This window comes from Polypterus senegalus, chromosome 1, assembly GCF_016835505.1.
Source record: "Polypterus senegalus isolate Bchr_013 chromosome 1, ASM1683550v1, whole genome shotgun sequence".
Lineage (NCBI taxonomy): Eukaryota > Metazoa > Chordata > Cladistia > Polypteriformes > Polypteridae > Polypterus > Polypterus senegalus.
Window position 1 is genome coordinate 340,808,025 of NC_053154.1, and position 25,757 is coordinate 340,833,781.

At 41.9% G+C, this 25,757-nt stretch overlaps 1 protein-coding gene across 2 annotated transcripts in view; it reads left to right on the forward strand.

Moving 5' to 3' along the window:
• The first annotated feature begins 23,177 nt into the window (after positions 1 to 23,177).
• LOC120517183 (ICOS ligand-like) overlaps positions 23,178 to 25,757 on the forward strand; it is a 90,384-nt gene continuing 87,804 nt past the window's right edge. Inside the window, exon 1 of one of the 2 annotated variants that reach the window (XM_039739357.1) lies at positions 23,178 to 23,299. The gene's annotated coding sequence lies outside the window, so the exon portion shown is untranslated. The remainder of the gene's footprint in view (positions 23,300 to 25,757) is intronic. The other variant, XM_039739354.1, reaches the window with a different exon arrangement.

A 25,757-nucleotide genomic window follows, 5' to 3' on the forward strand; every position in this document is an offset into this window, starting at 1 on the left:
TTAGAATTCCAAGAACAAAACTTAAAAGAAGTGGTGAGGCGGCCTTCTGCTGCTATGCACCTAAAATCTGGAATAGCCTGCCAATAGGAATTCACCAGGCTGATACAGTAGAGCACTTTAAAACACTGCTGAAAACACATTACTTTAACATGGCCTTTTATAACTTCAATTTAACTTAATCCTGATACTCTATATGTTCAATTTCCTCATAATAACTATTCATGGTGACTCTAAAATCCGTACTGACCCCTACTCTCTTTTCTGTTTCTTTTCCGGTCTCTTTGTGGTGGTGGCCTGCCACCTCCACCTACTCAAAGCTTCATGATGCTCCAACAATGATGGACGGATTAAAAGGCAGAAGTCTACGTGACCATCATCATCAAGCCCTTCCGTGAGAATCCTAAATCCAAAGAGGACTGTTTCATTTATGTTAGGTAGAATGCCCAGAGGGGACTGGGTGGTCTCATGGTCTGGAATTCCTGCAGATTTTATTTTTTCTCCAGCCGTCTGGAGTTTTTTTTTATTTTTCTGTCCCTCCTGGCCATTGAACCTTACTCTTATTCGATGTTAATTAATGTTGATTTATTTTGTTTTATAATTGTGTCTCTTATTTTTCTATTCTTTAATATGTAAAGCACTTTGAGCTACTGTTTGTATGAAAATGTGCTATATAAATAAATGTTGTTGTTGTTGTTGCCAGCCTTCTAAGAAAGTATAGTCGGCTCTGTCCTCTCTTACACAGAGCATCAGTATTGGCAGTCCAGTCCAATTTATCATCTAGATGCACTCCCTGGTATTTATAGGTCTGCACCCTCTGCACACAGTCATCTGTGATGATCACGGGGTCCATGATGGGCCTGGGCCTCCTAAAGTCCTCCACCAGCTCCTTGGTTTTGCTGGTGTTCAGTTGTCACACCATTTAACAAAGTCCTTGATTAGGTTCCTGTACTCCTCCTCCTGCCCACTCCTGATGCAGCCCACGATAGCAGTGTCGTCAGTGAACTTCTGCACGTGGCAGGACTCCGAGTTGTATTGGAAGTCTGATGTATGTTGGCTGAACAGTCAATCATCAATAAGGGGCCTGAAGTTGCCTTGAAAGCTTGCATATTGTAATCTTTTTAGTTAGCCAATAAAAGGTGTAATTTTTCTTGGCTTTTCTTTACATTTATAATGGCTAACACGGTACAACACCCTAGTACTACATTGTGTATTGTGAAGCATTTTATTAATAAAACTACTTGTCATTGCAATTACCTGATTTACATTTCTTAGAACGACATACCACAGATTAGGCGATGGTGGTGTCTTCTTTTACTTTGGAAAGCCAGCCTTAAAAAGTGAGTAAAATCAATCAGCTTTCAAGTATTTTCAAAGCAGCACAGTTATCAGCATTCATCAACTTATTTCTGAATTGTTTTATTCTAGCCAAGAGAGCTATCTTCAATTTCCACACAGCAAGGAGGACATTCTGTGCACCACATTTGTTGCTTCCTAATTATTAATATACAAATTCATGCACTGATTTTATATGTTAGAACCTCACAAAATAAAGACTTCGTGCTACAACCAGATCTTCAGGGAGGGATTTCCTCAGGTGTGTCTTTCCACAGCTATGTGTTGTGTAGACGGGGTCGTGCAGACAGAAGACACTGGTGATAAAAATGGGGCATCGTGTGGCCTCGCTGATTTATTGAATGGCACTCATTTCTGCTTTCAGTAGTCACACAGCAGACAGGGAACAGCAAGATTCATGTCACCAGTGTCATCAGGTGACGTTAAATGAATCTGCAGGTCAACATCTTTATGTTTTTGTGTAGTTTTTGGTGAACTGCAATGTGTTACAATTACACTATAATAATGGAATTGTGAAACGTCATAATATTTTAAAAGGTGTATTTCAGTGGAAAGTTTGGTTCTGACAAAGGTACAGCCCTGTCAGGTACGCAGTTCAATGATTATTACCAGAGCAAACAGGAAAAGCTTTGAAGATGAACGGGATTTTTGTTTTCTGTATCATTCAGCAATCACTGAATCGAGAATGGAGTGATTATTTGTTTCAGGTACACAATCTGAATTATGTACAACTTTGTACAGGTAGCACGTCTACTGAAATATGTGCAAGTGAATGTTTAAAAACTGCTAAAAGATTGAATATTACACCAGGGAGCAATTAATTGCATATTATTTGAAATGCCTCCACCAATAAATATATTATAATGGTAATTGGGCCCAGTGTACTTCAGCTACTTACTTACAGTTTTTCTCAGTTGCTTTGGTGCATTTCTCACAACAGAATTGCAGTTCTCAAAACTGCTTGTTCAATTCCCACAACCTTTAGTCATGTGGCCCAATATACAGGATCAGCAGCAATTGTAGAGAGCATTTAGAGTTTCAGTGTGTATGTATAGATTGTTTTCGATGTAATTTTTTTTCCTTCATTTCATATTTTATGCATAAAGTATTGAAATGCATTTTTTTGCTAGACTCCAAGTGCAGTGCATGGTATGTCACCATATACCTGTGCAATCAATAAAATATTTTTCTTGAATCAATCTCCCACAATCGGTGTTTTGTATTTTTATGTTTCCTGCCCTTGTCATTCAGATGTTTTGTGCATCAGAAAATGTTTAGATTGTGCCAGTTTTATATTGATGACATGACTTTACATTTTGGCTGTCATGTCCGTGGACGATGATTCAAGGACTTGGCATTTTGTTGGCACTGATATATTCAGCAATGTAAATACTTGATTCTGAGGTATGGATTGAGGATTTTGAAAAGGTTACCTGCTTTTGCAACTGAGAAAAACTGTAAATATAATTACATGTAAAAGTATAGCTGGAATTAAAGTGGGTGCTGCAGGAATGTGCTATTACTGTAAATAAAGATTTCTGTTGGCTTTTTTAACCTCAGAAGACTTAAAACTCATTTTTACTTCTTTGAACAATTTCTGAAAGGTTTACAGTTTTTCTCAGTTGCTTTGGTTCATTTCTCACAACAGACTTAACATTTGCATAACAGCGAGTGCATTTCTCAAAACTTAGTGCAAATGGCAAAACATCATGGATGACCAGCAAAAGCAGGTAACCTCTTCAAAATCCTCAATCCATGCCTCAAAAGCAAGTATTTACATCGCTGAATATGTCAGTGCCATCAAAATGCCAAGTCCTTGAATCATCGTCCACGGACATGACAGCCAAAATATAAAGTCATGTCATCAATATAAAATTGGCACAATCTAAACATTTTCTGATGCACAAAACATCTGAATGACAAAGGCAGGAAACATAAAAATACAAAACACCGATTGCGGGAGATTGATTCAAGAAAAATATTTTATTGATTGCACAGGTATATGGTGACATACCATGCACTGCACTTGGAGTCTAGCAAAAAAATGCATTTCAATACTTTATGCATAAAATATGAAATGAAGGAAAAAAAATTACAACATCGAAAACAATCTATACATACATACTGAAACTCTAAATGCTCTGTACAATTGCTGCTGATCCTGTATATTGGGCCACATGTTCTCATCCACATCACAATGGATATCTTCCTTTGCAATGCAGCGAGGAAAGAACCTCCTAGAATGTCTTATTCAGCCTCTGCAGGCGTCTGCTGTTATATCCCCACACACAGCTTCCATGGCAGCAAGCAGTATCATTTGTGTAAGTGGGTTACGCTCATATACCTTCCACCTCCAAGCTGAGAAGAACTCCTCAATTGGGTTGAGGAATGGAGAATATGGAGGTAGGAATTCCATCAACATCCTGGGGTGGTTGGAAAACCATTGTCTGATTAGGTTGGAGTGATGGAAACTCACATTATCACAAATGATCTCATACTGTGGTGCATTTTCTTGACCAGTCTCCTCTTCAGGAATGAGATCCCTGTAGAGGGTGTTCAAGAAGGTCAGCAGATGTTGGGTGTTGTATGACCCCACAAGAGGAATAGGAGTGTGGACCACATTGTCCGAAATAGCCACACACATAGTGATGTTCCCACCCCGCTGGCCTGGCACGTCAACAGTAGCTCTCTGTCCAATCAGATTACGCCCACATCTTCTTCCTTTGGCCAAGTTGAAGCCAGCCTCATCCATGTATATGAAAATATGTGGTGGTTCACTTGATTCCAGGTCCATTATATGCTGTATCAAACAAGATACTACAGTAAGTTTGATGTAAAATGCATTTTCATTTTGGAGACAATAGAGTAAAATCTAACATATTCATGTTGCTTTCACAGCGGTAGCAAATCTGTCAAGGTAAAATCAACTGTACTGCATGTCGATATACGATGTTGGACTATTTGCTGTACAGTAGATTACAGTTAACAGTATTACTGCACATGTTCAATCTTACCTGCACATACTGGTACCGACATTCCTTCACTTCTTCACTATTCCTTTCAAATGGTGAATAGTATAACTGCTTCATACTCATTCGGTTTCTCCTCAGCACTCTGTCAATAGTTGAGATGCTGACAGACTGGACATTCTCAAACACATCGTCGTCAGCAATAATGGCAGTTTATATTTCCTTGAGTCTTATGGCATTATTTGCTATGACCATAGCACAAATAGCCTCTTCCTGTCGAGGAGTGCAAACAGGACTTCAAATGTCTGAACAATCGAGGATACGCTTGTTCTCCCCAAATTTGGCTGCACCCTTTGACCTACTTCAGCCATTGAAAGGCCATAATTTATAACATGGTCCACAATTGTGGCCCTTATTTCATCAGAAACTGACCTATGTGTTGAACCTCTTCTACCTCTTCTGTTTTGTCTCCTTACACCACACACCCCTACTTATCTTGGCCTGGGCTGTTGGCCCTGTTCATTTTCTTGCTGTTCTTCCATTTTCAGGTTGTCCTTCCTTGATGTGCTTCCATGCTGCATTGTGCCTTGTCTTTATATGCTTGCCAGCTGCAGGTTCAGGAGCAATTTTAGTGGTCTGCTCAGTGATTAGTTGCTTGATTGATCTAAGATCTCACACCTGCCCTGAATAATGTGTCACCTGAGAGCAATTTAAGGTGGTGCAGGAATCATTAGTTTTGTGAATACAAACCAAAAAAAGTTTTGTAGAAACCTATAAAATACACTTGACAGCCAATGATATCTTGTTGAACACTTTTGACTGCAATGACTTACACAATGAAAAAATGACAAGTTTGTCTGGAGCAGGGGTCGAGAACCTTTTTGGCTGAGAGAGCCATGAATGCCACATATTTTAAAATGTAATTCCGTGAGAGCCATACAATATGTTTAAAACTAAATACAAGTAAATGTGTGCATTTTATGTAAGACCAACACTTTTAAAGTACAATAAGTCTCTGAATTCATTTTAATAACGTTGTTATGCTGTTGCTAACCAATGATGAATAAAGTACTTCTTACCATTAATGCGACTTCTGATGCTGCATGGTTTTGCTGATGGCTTTGTAGTCTGGTTGATACGTGGTGAGGTTAAGCTTCATGCAGGCGTTGAAACTTCCATCCATTAAACGTGATCGTAGGTTGGTCTTAATGTTCTTTAGATGTGAGAAAGACTGCTCACATGCATACGTAGAGCCAAACATTGTCAGTACAGCAATACTCACACGCTGCAGTGTGTGGTATGTGGCGGGAAGCGCATTCCAAGTTTTGACATTCAGCTGGTCGGCGGGTTGAAGTTTTTTCATTTCTCCCCACTTGTGTTTGCTCGCCAACTCTGCTTGCTGTCGTGCAAGTCTTTCCAAATCTTCATTCAGTGACTTGAACTTATTCACCCACATGTCTGAGGCCTTCAGGCCAGCAGCTTGTGGCTCAAAATCTCTGATGGAGACACCGGGGATGTAACTCAGGTCAGCGCTGTCCACTGCACACTCGTGTGGATGGGTGATGAACTTAAAAAGACGAGTGTGCTCACGAAATTCTTCAAAGCACGCTTTGAATGACTGCAGGAGATTAGATGTGAAGCCCGCTAGCTGCTGAAGATCAAGATGTTGAGCAGTGTCACTTGCTGTGCATGCATCTTTAAACTCTCCCAGTTTTTCAAAGTGTAGTAAACGACCTGTTTCAATGTCGGCGATGAAGAGTTCTAGCTTGTTTTCAAATGCAAACACTGCTTGTTGAAGGGATAAGACTGTATTTCCAACGCCTTGCATTTTCACATTGAGCTGGTTCAGATGTTCAGTCATGTCCACGAAATAGTAGAACTTCAGGAGCCACTCAGTGTTAGCTAACTCAGGATACTCGACGTTTTTCATTTCAAGAAAAGTCCGGATTTCACTGAGACAAGCCGCGAAACGGCTGAGCACCTTCCCTCTTGACAACCAATGCACAATTCTGCTGTGCAGAAGCAGACCAGGATAATTATTCCCAACTTCATCCAGCAGTGTTTTAAACTGGCGATCATTTAAAGCTCGGGCAACAATACAGTTGACCACCCGAATGACCAGCGACATCACCTCACCAAGCTGCTCGCCACACATCTGAGCACAAAGCGCCTCCTGATGTAGGATGCAGTGAAAACTTAGGATGGGTCTCTTTTCATGTTCACGAAGAAGCGCTACGAATCCTCTGTTTTTCCCCATCATGCACGGAGCACCATCAGTACACACCGAAATAAGTTTATCCATCGGTAGATTTTTTTCTTTAGCGAGCTCAGTGAAAGACTTGAATAAATCCTCCCCTCTTGTTGTCCCTTTCATAGGCAAAACAGCAAGACTTTCCTCACGTAGTGTGTCACCGACAGCATACCTTTCAATCAAGCTGAACTGGGATAAATGGGGACAAATGTTCGATTGCTGTGTTTGAATAAAGTTCATGTCTCCACAACCTCCTGTGTTTCTGTGCAAATCTGTGACCCAAGCGTGACAAGTGGTACCAGGAGTGGTTGCACAGATGGATGGCGAGGAGTTATTTCAAATTGTTCAGTATGTTCCACTTTCTTACGATCCAGAGGATGACCCGCCCCCTATTCCTGATGTGAATAACCATCGACAGTACATCCCTTTACCTCCACTTCCTGAAAATTCTAAGAATGTGTTGACAAAGATGGGTCCATCCGATGACCCAGAGATATTCCTTTTAGCCTTTGAGCAAGTGGCGACTTTATTGGGATGGGACAAACGACACTGGGCCATTATCATCACACCTTTTTTGTCTGGGGATGCTATTCTTTCCTTACAGAATGTGTCTCGCAATAAGCTCGGCGATTATGATTTCCTGAAGGAACAAGATGTGTTACGTAAGGCTGTGACTTTTTTGGCTAAAGGTTTTGCACTTAACGACTGGAAACTAAACATGGACGGTCCCATCCATGCATAAATTCAAGATTTGATCCATAAAGTGCACTGCTGGGTTGAGGGAGACATGATGGAGTGAATTGTGGAGAAGGTTGTCATGAATATATTACTGGCCGGGATACCTGCATTTCTTCGAGATGAGTTTCTGCATCATGATGTTGAATCATTATCAATTATGTCCTGATGATTGGAAGGTTCTCAGACTGCTTGGAGAAAGAGCGGTAGGTTTGGTGCTGTTTCACAACCTACGAAGGAGCATCCAGGGCATTCTCATTGCTTTGATCGATGGCTAGAGCAAAGACAAGCTGAAGGACCTGACAATCGAATGGGGTCAGGAAGGCCTCCGGGGAATCCGGTTGTTGATGAGATGCCTATATCTGGGGAGACAGGAGCAGGTTGCGGAGGCCGTGGACATCGCAGAAGATATTTCGGCAGTGGAGCTGACCGAAGATGTTTCCGGTGTGATCAACCCGGTCACTTGGCAAGAGAATATTGCTTGTCTCCAGCTCAATCAATAGAAATTGGATTGGCTGAGGTTTGTTGCTCAAATATTCCCTATTCTTCGGATAAAAAAGATGGCTTGTTGATCTCGGTGAAGTTGGGGGGCCGAGAGATCTCAGCATTATTGGACTCAGGCAGTGACCTTTGTGTTGTCAGACGGGACTGTGTTGATGACAGATGCCTTAGTCACACTGAGACTGTAAAGATACATGAAGAAGAAGACAAAGACATAGAACTGGTGGCGGTCGGGGAAAATCTAGAGCCCCAATTAGATATTGAACTGACCTCTCCAGTGAGACTGAGGGCACCCCCCCCCACCCCAATTTTCCAGAGTGGCAGGCTGGTCCATCTACATCTTCTCAGATTGCAAACGCCTCTGAACACAAACCAAGCATTAGCAAACAGTCAGATTTTGTGCGTTTGCAGTATACTGATAGCTCATTAGAATATGCATTTAAACAGGCTTGTTCTGCCAATGACTCTTATTACCAAGAGCGTGATTCCGGGGGCTTGAAAACCCCGCACTTTCTAGAAAAGGACGGTTGCCTTTTCAGAGTGATCTCAGATCATTTAAAGGGGGAATTTATTGAACAACTGGTTGTACCTGAAGCACATAGGGAAACTGTTTTGTATCTGGCCCACTCTCACATCTTGGGAGGGCACCTGGGTGCTGATAAGACCGGAAAGCGGTTATCAAAACAATTTTATTGGCTTAATATGGGAAAAGATGTTGAACGATTCTGTACTTCTTGTCCTGACTGCCAGATCGTCTCTGCTTATAAGCCTCCTCGGGCCCCCCTTTGTTCTACGCCCATTGTAGAAGTTCTCTTTCAGCGAGTGGGATTAGATATTGTAGGCCCTTTACCTAAGACTAAGAATGGGTACCAATATATGCTGGTTGACTATGCAACACGATATCCAGAGGTGATTGCCCTGAAAAAGGCCAACTCCTCCACTGTAGCCAAAGCTCTGTGTGATATTTTCACTCGTATTGGCATCCCTAGAGAGATTTTAACTGATCAGGGCACACCTTTTACTTCTCGTGTGATGAAACAATTGTGTGACAGCTTTGCTATTAAGAAATTGAGTACCACTGTTTACCATCCACAGACGAATGGTTTGACAGAGCGATTTAACAAAACTTTAAAACAGATGATCAGGCGAGTCGCTCATAATGATCCCACAACCTGGGACTCTGTCCTGCCTTTTGTTATGTACGCCGTGCGAGAATCACCACAGGCGTCCACTGGCTTGAGTCCGTTCAATTTGATTTTCGGCAGGCGGCCGCGAGGCATCCTGGATGTCGTACGAGAGGAATGGATAGGAAACTAAACAACAGCCCAAGGACCAAGCTTTGCAGACTGGATAATTTTGTTGCAAGACAGAATTTCTATGCTTTCTTCTATTGCTGTGGAGCATCAACAACGAGAGCAGGAAACTCAGAAGCATCTTTACAATAAACGCAGTAAGCTTCGTGAATTCAAACCTGGTGATCGCATTTTGGTACTGGTTCCATCTGACCCGCACAAATTCCTAGCTAAATGGCAGGGCCCCGCCATTATTGAGGAGCGTATGGGGCCGGTAAATTACAAGGTTAGAATACTAGGCCGGCGCAAACCATTCCAGATTTTACACATTAATCACTTGAAGGAATGGCACGACCGACAAGAGGTTAACACTTCCTTGGCTGCTATTTCTCAGACTGATGTTGCCATTGGAAACGATTTGATTGACTCACAGAAGACAGAACTGTTATTTTTGATTGGGCGGAACACTGATGTCTTTCCAGACTTGCCAGGCAAGACTAACCTTGCAGAATATAAAATCACTACTGAACCCGATGTTTGCATACAGATGTGGCCGTTTCGGATTCGGAAGTGCAACGAAATATTGTGTGCAAAGAAGTAAAGAAGATGCTGGCATTAGGTGTAATTTGTGAAAGTAGAAGTGACTGGTGCAGCCCGGTCGTATTAGTCCAAAAGCAAGACGGTTCGGTTCGCTTCTGTATCAATTTCAGGTGCTTGAATAAGGTCTCTAAATTTGATGCTTATCCGATGCCCCGTGTTGATGACCTGTTGGAAAAACTGGGTCAGGTGAGCTATATCTCCATGCTAGATCTCACGAAAGGTTATTGGCAGGTGCCTCTAGAAAAAGCAGTTGTGAGAAAACTGCATTCGCGGCTCCTGACGGACTTTATGAATTTACGAGACTCCCGTTTGGTCTTCATGGGGCACCTCTAACTTTCCAGCGTATGATGGATCAGATCCTGCGTACTCATTCTGAATATTCCGGGGCATACCTTGACGATGTCATGATTTTCAGCAATGATTGGCAAATGCATTTAGAGTGTCTTCAAGCTGTTTTTGTAAGCTTGAGACAGGCTGGCCTTACTGCTAACCCTAAGAAATGTAACCTGGGCATGTCTGAGACTCATTACTTAGGTTATTCTATGGGCAGGGGTTTATTTCGGCCACAGTTAAGGAAAGTGGAAGAGATGCTTGCTTACCCGAGGTCAAAAACACAGAAACAGGTACGCGCTTTTCTGGGGCTTGCTGGTTACTACAGAAGGTTCATCCCTAACTTTGCACATAGGGCTGCTCCTCTTACAGAACTTACTAGAGGCAGGAGAAACCGCCCTATTTTATGGACAAAAATTTGTGAACGTTCCTTCTGTGATTTGAAAACTGCTTTGTCTTCTTATCCGGTTTTGCGGAACCCTGATTTCTCAAAGGATTTTGTCTTACAAACGGAAGCAAGTGCGTTTGGTGTAGGCGCAGTCCTGTCACAGATTTTTGATGGAGAAGAGCACCCTATCACATATTTGAGTAGGAAATTACTTCCTAGGGAACAAAATTATTCGACAATTGAGAAGGAATGCTTGGCGATTAGATGAGCTGTAGAAGCGCTTTGTTACTACTTATGGGGTTGAAATTTCACTTTGGTAGCTGATCATGCCCCACTTCAATGGTTATACCGTCGGAAAGATACAAACTCTCATCTCATGAGATGGTTTCTGAGCTTACAACCTTTCAGTTTTACGGTAAAACATCGACCAGGCTCTGAGCACGTCAAAGCAGATGTATTATCACAACTGTATGAACCTGGTATAGAGAGTCACTTGATTCATGAGAATGTGAATAAAGCTGAGGAGGGGGTGTAAGCTGGAGGGCTGATCGCACCCTCAGAGGACACAGATGCCCCTGGGAAAACCTCTGAAACACAGTCTACCTTCACATTGCTCCTTATTCTTCTTACTTGCGCTATAACGCGTGATAAACCTTTCACGCGGTACTGTGCTTACTTAAAAGCCTTGTACAGCGCCTGTCAGTTTTGGAAATGATTGTTTGCTTTTCTTTCTCTCTCTCTCTCTGACATTCTCTGCTCCCAACAGAACTGTCATCTCTATCATGTCATGAAACATTTCAACCTTTGAAAAAGAGACAAATGCTTGTTTGCAGTGTTTGAATAAAGTTCATGTCTCCACAACCTCCTGTGTTTCTGTGCAAATCTGTGACCAAAGCGTGACAACATATAAATATGCAATTGAACCTGCAGAAAGAAATCTGTACAAAGAACTATCTTTCCATTAATACACTCAGAAATTTCTAGGAAAGCCTAAAGATACTTTGATACAAAATCATCATATTCTTCTTCCTTTCTTGATCTTTTAGCTTTTAGTGCAAAAACCCATGTCTTCTTCCTCCTCTTTAACAGAAATCATTCCAGGACTACTAAATGCAAAACGTTTGTCATACTGTGCTCGCAATGACACAATTAAATGCTTATTTGTATCCTATCACAAAAAATCTGATGAAACTGTAATAGATGTTGCTAACATCAGAAGATATAAGCCAACAGCATAATACAAGAAAATATAAAGTACATGTAACTAAAGAAGGGGTATTATCAGGTATTGTCCAAGAGTATTATCGTTTGCAGGGAGGAGGAGGAGGAGGGAGAAAAACAAACATTTAAGGCTGGAAGGAGATAGTGATCCAAAGCAGTTATAGTCATCGATTGTGTTACCTGTATTCCTACAGCAGTGTTCCTAGTTGGCATGTTGGGCAATGTGGAGTTTGGATTTGAACTACAGATCTTAAACCAGACTGCTGGTTAAGTCCTTGTATCTCCATCACTGTGTAACCTTGAGCAAACTGCTTAACACTAGAATTCCTGAACCCTACGAAAAGACATACTCCCAGCATACCTTAAATCCCTTCTCGCCTGTACCATCAGCGTCTTTTGTTTTGTAAATGTGTTAACACTAGAATTACCAGAGCCTATGAAAAAACTCGTAGGTCCGTCCCACCTTAAATCGCTTCTTAAAACCGTTCTCACCTCTCTGCCAGTGTCTTTTGTTAATCTAAATGTGCTGATAAAAGAAAAGCTGCAAGCAGCCGGCTATTCCATCCCCCCATCAACTTAGAACGTGCACAAACTTCTCCCAGCTCATGCCTTGATTGATTTTCTGGGAGTGAAGTGGAGTTTTAGAGTGGAAATAATAGATTGTTGTTTGGAACACATGCATTTCATGTCTGTTCCGTTTCTACAGTAATCTGTGTAAACACATTGTTAAAACAGAAACGTTTTTTATATTCTAGTAGTAGATGACAAAATGTAGGCATAAACTATATAATGTATGAAGCCTGAAGTCCAAATATCAAAGAAATATTTTCATAAAAGGTTCAAATATAACACAACAAGTACGCTTCTATTCAAGAATATAACTGCAGAAACAAAAAGCTGCCTTAACATGCGACATTGACAGCCGTTTATTGTAACTGCCTCCGTGGTGCAATAGAATCAGCTACTGACTGGGAATCAAAAGGTCGCGAGGACCACTCCGTTTTGAGAAGTAAACTGCTCTTAGTCTTACTATTTTAGAAAAAAAACATACATTTGATTTCAGTCTGTAACAGCCGGTGTAATTTATGATACTTGTAAAGGTTAGCTTTTTTATTTTTATTTTTTATTAGTCAGTTTTATTATCTCTATGAAAAAAAGCAAACATTTAGAAATGCCATACTTTTACAGCTGATCGGATGCTGTTCGTTTTCAAAAAATTTTGCATTAGTGCGATGATGTTTTCACATATATTGTCTCTTTCTTTCAGGTGTGTAATAGAAACCACAGCATAGAGAGAAATGCTAAATTATTCTAGTGTTAATCAGCAGAAGCAGCCTGATATCCCATCCCTCACCTTGACAGAGCTCAGCTCGCGGGCAAAAAGTTCTCCCAGCTCAAGTCAAGGCTCCTTATCTGCGTGTGAGGTTTCTGGAGATGTATTGGGTAAATAATACAGTATATCGTTATTTGGAATGCATGCATTTCATGTGTGTTCCATGTCTGCAAAGATCAGGGTAAGTGTAGGATGAAAGGAAATGTGAGGCAAGAAAAGCTGAACACATACCTAAAGCAGAATATTTTTCCCTGTTATACTAATAATGATGTGAAGTGTATAATGTGTGAAGACTTTAGACCAAATATCAAATAAACAGGTGCGTTTTTATTCAAGAATATAGCCAAAGGAAAAAAAAAATCATTTGATTTACATGTTGCTGGCTCAAGCTATTATACAGGTGGGTGCCATCACGATCGCGGAGCCTCGTTGTCAGCCCCAACTGTGCATTAGTAAGGAAGCTGTGAGCCAGTGGTTACAGACATGCGTGAAAGAGATCCGGAAAATGTATTCTCTGCAGCAGAGGATTGGAATAGTGGAGGCGTATGTGTCTACTGGTTCTTTTAAAGAAATGCGGGACATTTTCGCACTGAAGTTTCCTGGCGTAAACCTACCAGCAAATAGCAGTATTCACGAGTTGGTGAAGAAGTGGCGTAAGACTGGGTCAGTTGCAAACTGCTAAAAGAATCAAGCCTCGTTGCTCGTTTCGTGTACGGGCTAAGATATGTATGTCAACGTTGGAGTCGGAGATGGTTTGGTTTTTCATGTGCCATCCTGTATTTATAACTAGGAGACTGTTTTAACTAGACAAATAAATTTCTCTTTCCCAAATCTAATAAGGGTTATGAGAGATATAAAATGTTATTAAAATGAATAAAACATCATATCCATCTGACTTATTTACAGATCCAACATCCACAAAGTACCACAAGTCACAGAGGAAAGTTTTACCCATAACTCTGCTGTTATCCTGGTGTAGAAAGTGCAATAACGATTTTACCGTTTTGCTTTTATGATGAACATCTCTATCAGTTTTGTTTTTCCTTTGTTCATTTTATTGTCGGTCCTTGACACTGAAATTCAGCTATACTACTTTAAAACACATTTTATAGGTGGAAAGTCTAAAAACCTTAAAGCATAAACTTTCCTAACATTTCTTACACATGCATACTGCTCTCGATACATAAATGGGTAACACTCCTATAACTTGTGACCCAAAACCTTAACATTCTTACGGTCAAACTGTATAAAGACTTTAAAAACCTGTCTAAAATAAAAAATATTGCCAGGTGGTAACAGAAGTTAATGCCAAGGAGTTTTGCACGTGGCCACCTGCAAAGAAAATTGTGTGCACTTGTGGGCTTCTCAACAGTTCAATCTAATTCAGGATCACAGGCTACCAGATCCTAACCTTACTGTTGCGGGTGAAACACAGAAACACGGCATTGATGGTAAAACCTTAAATTCACACGCACATACCCAGACTGAGTAAGTTTAGAGGTGTCATATCAAACTAACTGCATGTATTTAAATAATAAAGGGGCAACAGAACTCCTGGAAAAGATCCACATTAACATGATCAGAACAGAACCAGGAAGCTGCCACACAAGAAATCCCAGACTTTGAAATAATCCTGTTATGTTATGTTGTGTGGAAGTTGTAATGTGTCCTTAATGTGAGAGAGTGTGCTCTGCATTGTAATAATGTTCTCTACAGGACTCAGTTTCATTTTTTCCCCAATTCTATTAGCAGATGTAGGGGGTAAATACACAATAATATGAGAAAAACCCTAAAATGTTGGACATATGACATCTGGACAGTAGATCATTGGTTTTGCTTTAACTTGCAGAATTTATATGAGATTTTTTTGGGGACAATACAATTCTGCTGTAAAATACTGAAAGCTGCATTATGTTCTGTACTGTTTCATTAAATAAGCAATGACTGTATGCAAACAGAGATGAGATCTCTATGGCGGTCAACAATCTATTATTTGTTACTCAGATTTTTAAATCTCATTATTTCATTACATAATAATTGACTATACATAGAGTACTGTCAGTATAAATACTAAAAAAAAATTAAACACATTATGTTGCAACATCAGAAAACTCAATATTATTCAGGTACTGTTGTGTGTTTATTCATTATGTGTGGCAGCACATAACACACACACACACACACACACATCCCAATCAAGTTTTATACTATATATACTTCAGAAAACCTTGTATAGAAAAAAAAAGATATATTTAGATTAAAGTGATTCATGAAACTTCAAAACATATTTTTGGAAATCCAGTCTAGGTACCTGATCTCAGAGAAGTCACTGAAGGAATCCTCCTCCCATGGTCTTTTTAATCTTTTGATCTTTTTATTGGAGAAATCGACATTTACTCAGTGTTAATATGAAACAATTCATCACTAGGAAAAAGATTAGCATGTATAAATTAGTACAGGTGAACTGTCCTTGCATTTATAAATAAAACTTCCTTAAAATATTAATATACCCTAACCTGCAAACAGGTAGAGAGCTGCAGAATTTTATTTGTATGAAAATATGTTGTACATCAAGTATATGATTCTGCAGATTAAAACACCCAACCAGGGTTTTCTCCGGGCGCTCCGGTTTCCTCCCACAGTCCAAAGACATGCAGGTTAGGTGGATTGGTGATTCTAAATAGGCCCTAGTGTGTGTGCTTGGTGTGGGTGTGTTTGTGTGTGTCCTGCGGTAGGTTGGCTCCCTGCCCAGGATTGGTTCCTGTCTTGTGCCCTGTGTTGCCTGGGATTGGCTCCGGCAGACCCCCGTGACCCTGTGTTTGGATTCAAGGGGTTGGAAAATGGATGGATGGAAACACCCAACCAAGAAACTGTTGAATAAGGTAAAAGTAAGATTTCTTATAATTAAACTAAATAAGAACCACTTAACAAGGTGCATTTTGAATATCTGCAACATTGCATAAGCGTTAGTAAATGCTATTTACATTTACAAGTGCTACACTAAATTGCTTATATAAAAATTAATTGCATTATTTATATACTGTATTTAAAAGTTTGCTATAGCAAACAGGTAATGTGATAAGAATTTAGAATTATTTACCATTCGAAACATTGCAATAATATAACTGGGTAAATGAGGCTAAATGTATTGTCACTGAAATACAAATTAAATCAAAATTACATTATGACAAGTTATGTCTAACACAATCTGTATTTTGATATTTGCTTTCAATAACTAGATTAACATATTTATTGTAGATATTATTTTGACAACAACATTATATAGAACGGGTTGGGGACCGGCACTCGGCATCATACACATTGCTGGGGTACATAAATATTTAATTAGTAAAATATTTACATTTATATTATGGGGATTGGTGGAAGGATTGGCACTCCAGCCACTGGAGAGAGAGAGAGAGAGAGAGAGAGAGGGGAAAAAAAAAGAAAAAAAAACTGGTCAGTGTAGTGATGGGGTGTCACCTGTTGCATGGCTGCCCTCGGATCCTAATCCATCCCAATCCAATGATTTGTCATGTGTTGGTTGAGGTAACGTGCTGTAATCAGCGCATTTTCCCAACCTCCATGACTCATTAAATTCTGGTTATGCCGCTATTTTTACCTAATCTGAAATTTCTCTCTCTTACTGAAATTTTTTCTCTTAGAAAGTGATGCTTCTTCTTCTTCTATGTCCATACTTTAACACTAGTATTACCAAAGCCTACGAAAAAACTTGTAGATCCGGCCCACCTTAAATCCATTTGGAATAGGTTAGGAGTCTTTTGCTTTTCATTACAGTGATGAAGGCCATCACCAGTGAAGTGTGAAGGTTTGCCATTAGAGGTCTAGGATATCAATGGTTTCTTTTTGATGGCAAAATGTGATGCAGACCTGAAGGAGGAGATAATGAAACAAAGCTAGCTTAGAAGAAAAAGACCCCATGGCAAACTCAGAAAAAACCAAGATGATGGTCGGGGCAAAGAGGCAAAAAGCATAGAAGATGTGTGTGCATTACAACATGGCACATGTGGTAAAGCTATTTGGAGAAGCTTGGTCCAATGCAAGGTTTGACAGAATGTGGTGCATCAAAGATGTAGTGGAGGGACAAGTAGTCTGGAAGCAGCAACTTTGTAGAAACTTTTTTTTTGGAGTAAGTACAGAAGATCTGCTACTTTTTGGTTGACAAATATTGAGGGACTGGTCAGAGGTGCAGGCACAGTTGTGATAGCTAGAGCAAGTAGACCATGGAAGAAATCCAGGGAGTCATCTCCATTCCGACTTCTAAAGGAGTTTCTCTGGCACTGAAGAGTAAAGTTCATCAAAGCTGTGTGTGGAGCAGTACACTCTGTTAGGGTGAGACAAGGCTGAAGAAAAAACAGAACACTAAGCAAAGCTCAAAAGAATGGAGATGTGAATGATCAAGTATAAAGTGTCATGGAGTGAGAGGAAAATACATCTCTAGTTAAGAGAAAAAAGTAGTTTAGAGGCAATAGGTGTTGCACTGAGAAGAAACAAATAAGGAGGTTTGGGCATATGGAGTAAACACACAGAATGATTAAGTGAAGAGGTGCACAAAGATGGAGGTGGAAGATCTTAGATCAAGACAGATTATATGAAGTGGATGGGGCTCACCCCAAAAGGATGCTCAGAACCATGAAGAAATAATAATAAAATTCATAAGACAACAGGCTAGGTGAACCTGGAAAATTATCATTAAACTGATGAAATCTTAATCCTGAATGTATCAGAAAGTCAAAAATGTGTTTTTCACAAATTAGCATCCAATCCCTTTTCGCCATTTATTTTTTAAGAAGTTCTAAAGATGCAGAGCAGTCCAGATAGGTGTGTTCATGTATCAGTTATAGTATAACAACCACTTATGAAAGTTAATAATAATAATAACAATGACTCCATATATACATAATGTGGGGATATTCAGCAGAGGTTTGTTCTAACAGTGGAACTACTAAATTGGAAACATGCGTGAAAATCAAGAGGACATTGAAATAAAGCGTAAAAAAAAATTCATAGTTTTGAAGACATTTTAGGAAGTTAAAAAAAAAATAGAAAAGAATTCTGTGACCCAGAAAACCTATAACTGCATATAAAGATCAGTGAATTTGGTTCAGAAAAAATTAATAAAGAATACCATTCAAAATAATGAGATAGTATTGAACCATGCTCCTTACCATCACTTCCAGCCAAGCCTAGGAACTCCCTACGGGGTACTTTATTCCTTCAACCTCTTAGATAGATAGATAGATAGATAGATAGATAGATAGATAGATAGATAGATAGATAGATAGATAGATAGATAGATAGATAGATAGATAGATAGACAGATAGATAGATAGTGTCACAAAAACGACCATTAAACATTGAGAAGGTTTGGGGCAGCCACCCGTATAATTGTTCCCGGCTGCAAAACTGATCAATTAGGAAAGACATGTGCATTCAACTGAGTCCAAAACAGAACTGATCTTCTGGAGACAAGATGGCGGCTTTAAAGGTTAGCAAAGGACGTGACGTCATCAATACCGGAACCGGAAGTGACGTCAGTGGCTGCCCCAGAGCCAGGCGGGATTTCCCTAGAATGGTCTGCAAAAGATCGAGAGGGAAAATTAGAGCACTTTGCCAACCCCTAGTCTGGCATGGAATCACAAGTATTCAAGCCCTTTAGTTGTCTCCTAAACACACGTGTGTGACAGGACCCCTCAGCCCAGACCCATCGGGTCAGGCGTTCTGCACCGAGAGGTCGTGAACGCGGGAGAGAGCATCTGCCTTGGAGTGGAGAGAACCCTTCCGATTAACGAGCGAGAACTTATAAGGATGTAAATCAAGGAACCACCTCGTGACTCGTGGGTTAGACTCCTTATGCAGGGCCATCCACTGTAAAGGTGCATGATCTGTGACAAGTGTAAACTCCCAACCCAAGAGGTAGTACCTGTGGACGAAACTCAGACCAGACAGCAGGTGTGGTTATAAAGCAGCTTTATTTTCAGAGTCACGGTGAGAAGAGTTTCAGAAAAGCAGACAATCAAATATACATGACAGCGTCAGGGCTCTTCTGAACCCCGTCTGTTGGGTGGGGTCCAGTTTTATACCCCTAGAATGCGTAATTTAATATCATTATAAAATGTAACAGTCAACACATTTATTATACACAAACCTTGAGCCCCTTTAACGTCCCTTATGCAACTTGATTTCTTGGCCGCTTTTGTAATGGCGTTCAGATGTAAGCTAAGGGAAAACGTGATAAGGCAGACTCATGTGTGGAAGGCATGGACCTTGAGTCCTTAGCACAAATATTTTTCTGTTAGCTAAAACAAAGCAGGCTTTTACAAGGTGTTGTGAAACTGACTTTTCAGACATGAATTAGTACAAGGGAACAAAGAAAACATTCGTCTTCCACATACCACAATTGTGTAATCGCCCACTTAATCGCAACAGCCTCTCTTTTCACCGCCACATACCTGGTCTCCCGATCCAGCAGTTTCCAGCTCAGGAATATGACAGGGTGTTTAGCACCATCGACGCTTTGGCTCAGCACGGCTCCTAGGCCTGTGTCCAAAGCGTCCGTCTGGAGGATAAAAGGCAGTGAACAGTCAGATGCCTTTAAAACAGGTGCCAATGTCAGGGCCTTTTTTAAGTCACCGAAGGCTGCCTCAGTCGTCTCAGTCCATACTACAGTGTTAGGAGCCCTCTTCTTTGTTAAATTAGTCAAGGGCACGGCTCTCTCCAAAAAGCGTGGCACAAACCGACGGTAGTACCCTGCCAAGCCGAGAAATGCCTGTACCTGCTGCTTGGTTCACGGACGGGGCCATGTCAAAATGGCTTCTATTTTAAAGCACTGCGGCCTCACAGTACCACGACCCACCACGTAGCCCAAATATTTGGCTTCTTTCAATCCAAAGAAACATTTTTTTGGATTGATTTGAAGACCGGCTTCACCCAGCATCCATAATACTGCTCGGACATGCTGTAGGTGTTCCTTCCAGGTGCTGGAATAGATGACAACGTCATCTAGGTAGGCAGCACTATACGTGTTATGGGGGTGGAGCACTTTGTCCACCAGACCCTGGAAAGTTGCAGGAGCCCCATGTAACCCGAATGGAAGGACACGATACTGCCAGTGCCCACTAGGGGTGCTAAACGTGGTTTTCCCCTTTGCAGAATCCATTAAAGGAACCTGCCATTACCCTTTAGTCATGTCAAGTGTGGTCAGATATTCAGCTTGTCCAAGCCTCTCAAGGAGGTCATCCACTCGAGGCATTGGATACGCATCAAATTGTGAGACCTGATTAAGCCGACGGAAGTCATTGCAAAACCTCCAACTCCCGTCAGGCTTAGAAACCAAGACAATTGGGCTGGACCACGGACTATGACTCTCCTCTATGACTCCTAACTTCAGCATGCACTTGATTTCCAGTTCCACTTCAGCCTTCTTTGCCTCGGGAAAACGATAGGGGCGTTCTGGGACTATGACCCCGGGCTCAGTCACAATATCGTGGGTAACCAGAGAGGTCCTTCCAGGTTTTTCATCTACCACCTCCGGGATGGATGAGATAACTGCTTTGAGCTCCCACCTCTGTCGGGTATTCAAATTAGACCCGAAGTTAAGGGCGTTAACTTGAGCAAAGAAGGAGCGGAGCTGGCCAGAGGTGGGATCAGGGTCCCTTTCCTTCCATGGTTTCAGCAGATTCACGTGATGTATCTGCTCACTCGACGATTGGGTTGTTTCACCAAATAATCGATGAGTCCCTTTCTCTCCTTAACTTTGTATGGTCCTTGCCAGTGGGCAAGTAGTTTAAAGTGGGAGGTGGGAACCAACACCATGACCCGATCCCCAGGCTGAAACTCCCGAAGTGTCGTGCCATGGTCATAATAGTGGGCCTGTGCTGCTTGCACCTCCTCCATGTGACTTTTTAATATGGGCCGAATTTTTTCAAATCTATTGCGTAATTGCGCGATATACTCCAAAATATTAGTTGAGGGAAGAGCCTCTCCTCCCCAACCTTCTTTTAAAATGTCCAATATGCCCCGGGGTTGTCATCCATTTAACAATTCAAAGGGTGAGAACCCCGTTGAAGCTTGAGGGACTTCCCTGTAGGCAAAGAGTACAAGGGGGAGGAGCTGATCCCAATTCCTCCTATGCCCGCTGACCACCTTGCGAAGCATCTGTTTGAGAGTCTGATTAAATCTCTCTCTCGGTTTGAGGATGATACACCACGGTTTTCAAGTGCTTTATTTTGAGTAACTTGGCCGTTTCCTTGAACGTTTCCGAGATAAACGGCATTCCTTGGTCCGTAAGGACTTCTTTAGGAACCCCAACTCGCGCAAAGACACCCATAAGTTCCCGAGCGATTGCTTTAGAATTAGCTGAGCGCAATGGAACACCTTCAGGATATCGGGTTGCATAATCCACGAGGACTAATATATATTTTTGTCCTCGGGCCGAGGGTTCCAGGGGTCTTACTATGTCAACCCCTATCCTTTCAAATGAGACATCAATTAAGGGAAGAGGAACAAGAGGAGCACGGCCCCTCCTAGGAATTTGCCGCAGCTGACATTCCGGACATGAAATACAGAAGCGGTGAACCTCCTCGTTAATTCCCGGCCAATAGAAATGGAGCTTAATACGCTCTAATGTTTTCTCGGTGCCCAGGTGGCCTCCCAGGAGGTGGGCGTGTGCTAACTCACAAACTTGCCGTTGGAAAGTTTGTGGGATTAGCAATAGCTTCCGTAACCCTCCTCGTGCTCACTGACTCGATATACTAATAAATAATTTTCTATAACAAAGTGGGGTCCTTATGGTATGGGCTGATTGGTGCGTTGGCCGTTGACTAGGACCACTGCATTCTTAAGAAATTTAAGGGAATCATCATTCCATTGTTCCTTTTTAAATAATGCCGGTGTTTGTCTGAATTGAAAGCTCAGATCTGAGAGAGCGTCTGGTCTGACCTCAAGGGGCGGAGAGTCATCCTGTTCTGGTGAGAAGCGGACAGATGACGTAGTGATCCACGATGGTCCAGGAAGTTCCCCGTCCTCCTCTTGGTCTTCCAAATCTCTCTCCACCGGCTGAGCACACGGTTATGTAAAGGACAAAGAAACTAAATATGGCGACAAGAACCATAACGTTCTGAGCTGTACTCAAGACTGAATAAAATAAGAAAACGGTTGACATCGTTGACCCAAAGCTGTTCTCACCGTCTCCTTTGACTGAATGAAGTGGGCACATCGGCGGTTTTATTCAACAGTAGTTAATACAAAGAGTCCAATGAAATGGAGAACTTCTCCAGTGTAAAGCACATAGCTAACTGAATGTGACAGGACCGAACGACGCCTTTTAAAAGTTACATCGTCTCCCCAATGAGTGGCTGGTGTGACGGTTGGCCACAACCCTTTCCCAGCCGGGATGCCCCCGTAGCAGAAGGACCGGAGGAGAGACTGTGTTCTGAGCACTACCTGCCCCGGGACACTAGAGGGCAGCTGTCCTGACTTGCTGTGAACGGCCATGGGTTTGGAGCTTGGAACCTTCACCCTGCTGGGTGCGGTGGGCACCGCCAGAGGTCACTTAGTCTTGGGTGAAGCCCTGTGTTGCAGCACTGGATTTAAACGTAATTACTGTGAAAGGTCACTTCCAGGCTCTCAGTGGAGGTCTCCATCTTGATGCCCTCCCAATTACTGTGATGTTTAATGGTACTACATCTTACCCAAGGTGCCTGTCTCATCACAAAACTGTCACAATTAGGGGTGGCCTAATGCCATTTTAGGCTTTTACAGTGCCACTTACACATCACAGTAAATCCCATACATTGGATCTGGACGTCTGCCATCTTTGCCAGTCAATTTCACCGAGGTAGTGCTTTGGCCTGAGCAAAACTTGACCACAACTTAACAAAGGCTTCTTTATTTTCACAAGCCTGCAGGTGACCCCACACGATGTAAGCCACTTACACCTGTGCCGGTTTAGAATATGAAATAATCGATTTTATTTTTCTTGTAATGGATCAACTTGAATGATACAAATTATCGTGTACGCTGCAGAAGGTTTAGTCTTTCTAGACAGGCTGTGTGAAGAAGAAGCCTAAATGGAAGAAACAAGCAGCTGTAAAGAATTCCAGAAGTTCTTCTTCCCACAATGAGTCAGTTTGCCTGCAGTGACAAATGTGTCAAATAACGAAAGGTGTCTTATTGTGAAGGAACCGAAAGCATTCAGTTACAGGTAAGGGTGTGACCCCTGCAGTTCCACTTTTATTTGTTCAGATCCTGTTCAGCACAGACACACAGCTGCTGGAGGTTTTGTGGGGGCTTCGTGTTAAACACGTAAGTAAAGTCTCTGAAGTGGGCTTTCTCTCTTGTGCTCATCTTCCATTTCAAGTGTGAATGTCTGAGTGCCGAGGGTGGAGGAGCTGACGGTTGTGCTGCGCTCCTCGGCTCAGGACGTGTTTGATGTCCCAGTCATGTCGTGAGAGCACAGGAGCAAATGTAGAATGAGGCGAACTTGATGAATCCGTCTGAGCCTTCTTGTTTGATTCTGCTGTGATTGACGACTTAATGGTGTGGCCCTCAGCTGACACATCATTTTAGCACCTGAAGGACAAATGTACACTTGAAGCAGCTTCATGATGACTAACTCGTTTAGGGCTGAGTTTTTCTTCCTTTTCGCCCAGGGCTGAATATTTTTCTTAAAAGCACACAAAGCAATAGTTTCTCACATAAATCAACATAAATGTTTGCTGCTGCATGCAGTGCGCTGTCGGTGCGTGTCAAAGGTGACAATGCTGGGGGGCGCAGGGGTCGCAAGCTGCTGTCGGGCAGTTTTCTGAAAAGCACACAAAGCAATGGCTTCTCATTTAAATCAACATAAAACGTCTGTTACTGTGTGCAGTGCCCTGTTGCCACATGTTAGAGGTCTCTGGGTGCCAGGACAGGAGTGGGCCGATCAGCTGATCTCGATCTCCAGATCACTTGCATCAAAATCGGAGTCCGACAAGTCAGAGTCCAAGTCAAAATAATAAAATATATGCAGAACGTCGTCAACACCAGTATTTCTCTTTGCGCATTCGCTTCACTCTCTCACCAGACGTCAGTGCCATTCTAGATATTAGTTACTCTCTGCCACTCGTGCACACGTAGGGATCTGACGTCAAGTCAACGAGTCTAATAGTCCTCCAAGTAAAGAGGGTCTACCTATAATGTAACGGTGACTGTTGTCGATGTTTACAGCTAATTATCTCCCTCTACCCATGGTCAACTTCCGCCCTCGAACACTGGCGTCGACAAAAGTTGACATTGGCCTGAAAAAATAGTTAAAGTTTGCGCAGGTCTTGCCCTGACTTGCCACCTTTGCCATTTAAAGGAGAGTGCCACTCAATAATTACCTGTTGGTAATGTCAGGAGCTTCTCACTGATTTAGTTGGATGGTCTAAGGGACCGAGAGGAGGACAGAAATTCAACTATCGCCAACTTACAATGACAAAGGCAGTGCGCCTATGGACACTACTTTGCACGATGACTTTCAAGTCTGAGCTCTTATCTTATATGTAAACGTCTACGCGTGGAAGTGAGTGTGTCTGTCTGTCTGTCCGGCCCGGAAGTGCGAGGCTACAGCATGAAGCTCAAAGAGCCAGCAAGGCGGCCCCAAGATAACAAGTCGGAAGAAGAAAGAAGTACAAGGCTGCAGCATGAAGCTGAAAGATAGCGACTCTGTCAAATTGAAACCGCCGAGGAAAGACAAACAAGAGAGAAACTCACTTAGCCGCTGATACACAATAGAGGCAAACACATTGGCAAAACAAAACCTCCAAGGAGAGAGAAACTTGCTTAGCACCTAATGCACAAGCGATGCGATTGATTGATTAAAATGCCAGAATCCATGGTTTCAAGGAGCCCGGGTATAATCACATTTATTATTGTACAAGTTCATACAATCTGTGACACTAATTTATGAAAGGATTACTGTTTACCTTAATGGACAGAGTGCCATCCAGTGTGAGTATGTAAGCCTTGATTTAATAGCTGCTGCCCTTCCATGTCATTTGCACCTTTGTCAGCTCCGCTCATCGTTAATTCTCAGTATTCAGATACAATGAAGAGAGCAAACTCCACAGTTAAAATGAAAATGACAAAATAGAGCTATGCAAGTAAAGTATCCATCCATCCACTCAATTTTAAAACCCACTTCATCCTGAGGAGGGGTGCAGGGCAGCTGGCAGGCTTCAGGCACAGGGCATGAAAAATTCCCTGGACAAGATGCCAGTCTATCGCAGGGTGGACTCACTCACACACTCACACACACCACACACACCACGATCAATTCAGCACCACCAGCCCACATAACCTGCAGGTCTTTGGGACAACATGCACACTCCGTGCAGGCAGGGCCTGGGAAATGAACTCCGGTCTTCTTACTTGTACTGCTGCACCGCCGTGCCAGTTTAAGCAAATAAAGTGATGGCAAAAGAATTCTTATAAATGCAAACCTCACCCTACTGCACCACTTTCACTGATTGTGACATCGATCAGAATGAAAACTTGCAGCCAGGTGGACTGAACCTGAAAGGCCTTGAATTGGGACACAGTCACGAAGATGTCCGCTTCAAGCTGCAGTTACTTGGTTCAAACTTTACTGATTGTAATAGGAGTCGCATACAAAAAAGACTTTAGTTTGAATTATTTGAAGTCTGTAAGAATGATTTATGACTACTCATTAAGCACAGAGAGGTCCTACACTTCCTTTGTACTTACCACACCATTTTGTAACTTGCTTAATCCATACTGG